Below are 6861 nucleotides of genomic sequence, written 5' to 3'. Positions count from 1 at the left end.
AGCCAAGTAGGCCAGGCCAGGCTGCACAGTACTTGTCATCCCCCGAGAAGCAGGGGCAGTGGCTGCCAGCTGTACCAGGCCCAAAGCCTGTGCCTGGGTTGTGCCTGGCTGCCGGGTACCCACAACTTGCACAGGGATATGGGGTGGTGGCTGCTGGGTAGCTGACATCTTTGTAGCCCCTAACTGAGGCGATTTGATGGGTGCTATGGGCGGCTTGGACTGGATGGGGATGGGTGGCTTGGGGGTTGGGTCCGGTGGAAGAGATAGCAGTGAAGACTGAAGCATGGGCTGAACCACCAGGGTCTGGGCTTGCTGCTGCGACTGCGAAGGTGGGACGTGCTGAGTAGGGGCTATCTGTGGTGGCTGAGGGGCGGTGAGGGTGGTGGCTTGCTGCTGCTGCTGCTGCTGCTGCTGCTGCTGTTGCTACTGTTGCTGCTACTGCTGCTGCTGCTGGGCCAACTGGAGGTGCGTGGCTGTGTGCAGCAGCTGCGACTAACGGTGCTGGAACTGTTGCTGGTGGTGGATGGCAATCTGCTGCTGGATCACCACGGGCTTCTGCTGGAGGTGGATCTGCTGCTGCTGCTGAATCAGGGAGTGAGGCTGGATCTGTGTGTACACAGCTGAGCTAATCAGCAACTGGCTGGGAGCAGGGGTGGCCGTCAGTGTCAGGTTCATGCTCACGTTCTGACTACTCCCATCTGCATCTGCCTTCTTGGCCGCAGCATTGTCCACCTCTGTCTGGCTGCCCTGGCTCACAGTCACTGTCTGGGCTGGCGGCAGGGGTGGGACCACTCCAGTGCCCTTCCTGGGACAACCTACCCTGCCCATTCCTAAGGAAGGCAACTAACGCAAACCCCCAGTCGCCTGACCACCTCCACCTGGACCGAGGGACCCTGCAAGGCCACTCCCACTGCTTCCCCCAGCCTGACTGAGGTTGAGGGACTAGCCTGAGGCTCCGGAAGAAGTCTGTGCCACAGCAAGCCCCTGGGAGAGGCCTGGGAGAGGCTGGAGACAGGAGCAGCACCGTGAGGAATGGCCTTCTGGGAGGAGCCTGGCATCGGGGCCCCTTGAGCAGAGGCCTGTTGGTTTCTCACTGTCAAATTCTGCACCTGATCTGCCTCCGCGTGAACTCCCGGTGATTGAGCCAAGGGCACCTCCTGCTGGACTGCAGCCATCGCTCCATTAGGCATCAGGATCAGCTGGGAAGCCAGAGGTACATTCCGGCCCAGGTTCCGGTTCACCTGCAATAGGTTTCCCAGCTGTGGCCGCAGACACATCTGGGCCTGGGACTGGTTCAGGGATGGTGAGGTGGTGTTCCCAAGTAACACAGACTGTGTCAAGGTGGTGGCGCTGGGGGAGCTCACGCTCGGGGATCTACTGATGAGCTGGGCAGCCGAGGTGGTGGCCAGGTTGATTGAGGCCTGGGTGGTAGTCGCCTGCTGCTGTGCAGTGCTGGTGTTCGGAGAGCTGGCCTGCCGACTGGCAGCAATCGTGGCCTGCTGAACTGCAGCGAGGCTGTGCAGCTGCGCATTGCTGAGCTGCTGCTGGAGCATGAACTGGTGGAAATACTGAGCCGCATTGGGCTGCCGCTGCAGAGCCTGTAGAGCCTGAACTGCCTGGCGCTCGTACAGGGACATCTGCACTATCTGGGGCCGGGAGCTGCCCCCGGAGCTGGAACTCCCATTGGTGGAACCCGTGTTCTGCTCACTCTCAGTCTCCATGACAGCGGTCCAGGCTGCCCACAGCTGGTGCTGGGACTGGTGCTCCGACTCAAGACCTGGGGCACGGCGCCGGCGACACTCCCGCCCGCTGGCTGGTTACCTTCGCGCCAGCTCGGCGCCCACGTCCTCGCGGGGGGTGTCTGTCCGCCTCCAGTGCTGGGCCGGGCGCTGGCGGGGCGGGGGGGCTGCCAAATGCCCATTTTTGGATTGGCTCTTTGGATTTTGGAGGCCTGATTTTTTTTCAATTCTTTATATGTTCTAGATAGGAGTCTATTGTCTGAAAGACAGTCTACTCTAATCATTTCCTACTTCATGTGTTTTCTTTGTACTCTGTTAGTGATTTCTTTTGATGTGCAGAAACTTTTCAAAAAGATGAAATCCAAACTGTTGATTCTTTGAAGTATTTCCTGTGCAGTTTGATTTTTGTTCATGAACTCTTTACCTACTCCTTAATGTTTCCACCTACTTTCTCTTCCAGAAAATTTAGTGTTTCAGTTTTAATACTTAAATCTTTGATCCATTTTGACTGTAGTTTTGTGGATGGTGAAAGGCATGGTTCTACTTTAAGCCTTCAGCATGTGGAAAGCCAGTTTTTCCAGTCCCATTACAGAAACCATTGTTGAATTCCTATCACTTTGTTTCATGAAATGTTGCATCATTTCTAATGCTGTTTTTTTTCCTGTCATTATTTTGCAATCTCTAAAAATGAAAAATTAAAAATAATAAAGGTAAGACTCAGATGTCAGACAGGTTGGTTTCATCTGAGGCCTCTCTTGAGTTGGCAGACAATCATCACATGCTGTACACACATTCACTTTGTCTTCTTAGAAGGAATCGGTTAAACTTATCAGTTCTCTGAAGACCGTACCTCAAAACATAGTCACACTTTTAAGTACTGGAGGTGAGCAACCCAACTGAGAGTTTGTGAAGGACATACTTCAGTTCAAGAAACTATTCTAAGTAATCTGTTGGATTTTCTGTTGTAAAGGTTCATTATTCCACTTATAGTCATCTCCCTGTATGTCCCTTTATCCAAAAGACTCCTGATTAGTGGCAAAAAAAAAAAAAATAGGGACACTGTGAAATGTGTTTTCAGTGTATGCTGTGTTTGCTGTGTTTTCCTGTATGTGCCCACCTATGATAAAGCATAATTTATAAAGTGCACACAGTAAAAGATTAACAGCAATAACTAAGAGTAACAGTTATTTAGGGCTTCCAAATTATTTAATTCTGGAATTTTCCATGGAATATTTGCAGATCTTGGTCAATCACTAGTAACTGAAACCTGTGTGGAAAAGGAAGAAACTACAAGATTCTTAGTAGGAAAGGAACATTATTTAAAACAAAATTAAATACAGGTTTGATTCAAGAAGCATATTTATTCTTCTTAACTGTTCTCCTTTATCCATTAGTGCATCACTCTCCCCAGTCTTTTTTAGTAGGTGTTCAGTAAACAGAACTTGATTGAAAGATTTTGCTGCTGCTGTTTGGTAACTGTGGGATCAACCCAGCAGCCCACTACCTCTGAGCTCCGTCCTCAGATCTTCTATCTAAAAATTATTTTGAGACATGTATTACTAATATCTCAGGTAGGATGTCATCCTTTTCCCTAAGTCCTCCTAAGTGCTATGATTATAGACATATGGTGCTAGGCCAATGCTTGAAAAAGGGTTTAAAATGCATGTACTGGATTGTTTTTCTGAGCAGCTTTTAAAACTTTTTCTCAGTAATTACATAAAGCAAATACGGCATTAGAAACACTCATTGATAATGTAATACAAGTGCCTTATCTAAGATTAATTCATAGAACAGTAGGAAATGAGCTTCTGTCTTCTAATTTATTATTTGCCTCTTTTCCTACCATATGAGAATCACTCTGAAACCCTCTAAATTTAGAAAGCTATTCTAAATTCTCTTATTTAACAGGGTGTTTGACTGTTATTCCAGCTGATAACCAGCTGTATTATGACTCAGATCTCTTATCAGCAGGTTTAAAATGTAACATTCTGTCAGAGTTTTTCTTTATCAAATATGAATTTGAATTCAACAAATCAAAATCCTACCTAATAACTTGGAAAAAATGACAAACTAAACTTTCTTAAATTAATGCTAACTGATAAAGCAAAGAACAATAAAAGATACAGTTTTGTAAATGAATTTATGTCCACCATCTCAAAATGAATTATCAGGCAATTACATGAAATAGAAAAAGAAATGCAATGGGATTTAGTACCATATAGATTATGCTTTCATAGTTACAAGAAAAAAACTAAAAGTATAACACTGCTCACATTGGAAATACTCTGAAGTCCATCTATGAAATTTTTGGTGCTTGAGTTTATGCAGTGACTACCTTAGCTTCCTTCTCAGTTCTTCATTTCTCAGTTGCCCAAATTTTCTGCTCCAAGACCATTATTCTCTATTATTCTCTATTAGCCACCTTTACAGTTCTTTAGGGTTAAAGCCCCTTGGCTGCACTTTCAAATGTGCAGACACTGTGGTCATGGGCTCTCATCATTTCAAAAAATAATCACAACCACTACTTGGCCTTCTTTTCTTGATGACATCATCCCCATGGATGTAAATAAATTCAATTCCAGGATTTTCACATCTTCTCTTATTCATAACTTGCAAAAGAAAGTATCCATTAAAGTTAGTACAAATGTACTCCTCTTTCCAAAACTTTCCCCATGGCTTTGATGAATGGTGTGTGTAGATTTCTCCATTCCAGCATATACATTTTTTAGTCTACTTACTTGTCTTCCATTGTTTGTTGGAGTAACTCCATTATCATCATTTATCATAGATTTTGAAGGTAACTCCAAGTATAAGTTTTATCTGTCCCCTGGATTTCTTGAAAGGGTCTGAAATGACATGTTCCAAGAAAGTGTCTCCAAGTGGATGGATTTTAATTTATCTGGTCCTATATCTTGGCCTCTTGATCAAGCCCCAAATTACAAGTTGGACTCCTGAAGTCATGTTGGATAACTCCTGTATTTCTTGAGGTATAAAATCAAACCCTTTATCTTAGTTGTTCTTGAAAATATCTTCACATAGTTATGCTGGAATTTAATAGTAGCTATTGGCAAAAGGACAGGAGAGGTTAGGATGAATCCTAGGTGGGAACCTCTTTCTTTGAGTGGAGGGCAGAGGGACTCTGAAGTGTTTTTAATCATAACTAAAGTGCCCCACTACTCAAGGAGGAAATGAGTCACTTATGCAAGCTGATAAGTACTAGGAAAATGCAGACAATGATGTCAGCCCGATCTCTCCACATGTCCTCTTTCTAGATTTTCCAAATCTGTCCTGATCTTTGCATTTGAACATGTATAGAAACTGCTTCCCCTTCACTCATATATTCAATAAGTATTGTGCAAACAAATAAACTGAAAAGAAAATAGTAAATTTTTTTCTGTATTGTAGGAAAGGGTCTACAGGGTGTTCAGTCTTACTACTATATCGGACTCATAGTGATTCTCCTGTTTACAGCCTCACAAGAGCCGGGATTACAGGCATGTGCCACCATGCCCAGTCTCAATTGCCATCTCAGCATACCCCAGAGGCAAGGCCAGCATGACAGGCCGAGGGATCAAAACTCACGCCCCTGCACCTACTGGTAGGCACTTTAATCCACTGAGCTATTTGTCTGGCCCTAGTAAATTTTGTATACATTAAAAAAAATTAAAGTACTTTGGAATCAGTGAGATCTACATAGAATCTATTTCTGAGAAAATAACCCTTTCTAAAGTGATCCAAAGGTAGCCAGCTGTTTTCCTCTCTGTCATGGGGATTCTGAGTGATCTCTGAGGGTTAGATGGGACACAAAGAAAGAAGACACTGTGTTGGGGATGAAAGGCTAGAAAAAATAGGCCTTTGAATGTGGTTGGTGTATGTTGATTTAATGTATTAGAATTTCATTCTCTAATACATGGGCAGATTTCCAAAATCCAATGTTAGTATCTACATCACTGATGTTTAGCATTATTAATATAATTCTTCATATTTTTATACATTTAAAATATCTTTATCACTTCATTAAGACATACAGGGGTACCTGGGTTGATGAACTTGCTTTGTTTTACCACTTTGGAAAAGATGGAGATATATATATATATATATATATATTTGACACAGGGTCTCACTATGCAGATCAGACTTGTAATGATCTTTCTGTTTCAGCCTCCCCAGCACTGGGATTGCAGGTGCACACCACCATGCCCAGTCTCATTGGGCCAGGCCAGCCTGGCATTTGGTACCGGTGGTGGAGCCTGGGTCCTTGTGCTTGCCTAGGCAGCACTTAGATCACTGGGCTGTATCCACAGCACTGCCTTTCTGTGTGTGTAGAGGAGATGGTCATAGTCGTGTCTCTCACCTGATGCAGTCTGTGAACTGATGCAAAGTTTTGCCAAATATTTTTGTTGCCCACCACATTGCCCTACTGCCAATCCCAGGTCCAATGTTTTATCTCCATCTATTCTATCTTTTTCTGAGACAGGTTCTTGCTATGCTGCCAGGACTATGCATAAACATTTAGCCTCAAGTAATCCTGCCTCATTTTTCTGTGCAGAGATTATTAAAGATGTGCAACCATACTGAGCTATTCTTCTCATATTTATCTATTTCTGCATTTAAAATAGTTCCACCACATGAATACGCTCTCACATATTTCTCCAGTTGAATCCAATCTCTGCATTAAGTATATTTTCCCCAAAGTCCGTTGGACATTTTTAATAATGATGATATAACCTGGCAGCACGCAATATATTCAAAGTAAGCTTTTCCTCTACTTTTTATCTTTCAAACGAACGAATGGATTTATGGTGCTGCAAATCATCCAAGTTGATATTTTCTCCAATGCCATCATTCAGGAAGCCTTTCTCTTTTCTTTGTATTGATGCTACAACAACTCTCTTGTTAACAAAATTCTCACCCCCACTACTACAATCATCTTGCCCCACTCACATGTATGCTCTTCTTAAAATTGATTCTTCCATAGGACAAGCCAAATAGCTCAGCAGATTAATGCACCTGCTAGCAGGCACAAGAGGCGAGGGTTCAATCCCAGGGACTGCAGTGTTGGCCCCACCCCTGGGGTGCGCTGAGTCCACAATTGAGACTGAGGGTGGTGGAGCACGTCTGT

The 6861-nt window shown here is 44.2% G+C and overlaps 1 pseudogene; it reads right to left on the bottom strand.

The window, feature by feature from the left end:
* The window catches only part of LOC101566250, a 16259-nt pseudogene extending 14355 nt beyond the window's left edge, over positions 1-1904 (bottom strand).
* Positions 1905-6861: the final 4957 nt, after the last annotated feature.

The sequence above is a fragment of the Octodon degus genome, unplaced genomic scaffold (assembly GCF_000260255.1).
Source record: "Octodon degus isolate 3935 unplaced genomic scaffold, OctDeg1.0 scaffold00024, whole genome shotgun sequence".
Classification (NCBI taxonomy): Eukaryota; Metazoa; Chordata; class Mammalia; order Rodentia; family Octodontidae; genus Octodon; species Octodon degus.
The sequence above is the reverse complement of the archived record's forward strand: the minus strand, read 5'-3'. Positions and strand labels throughout refer to the sequence as shown.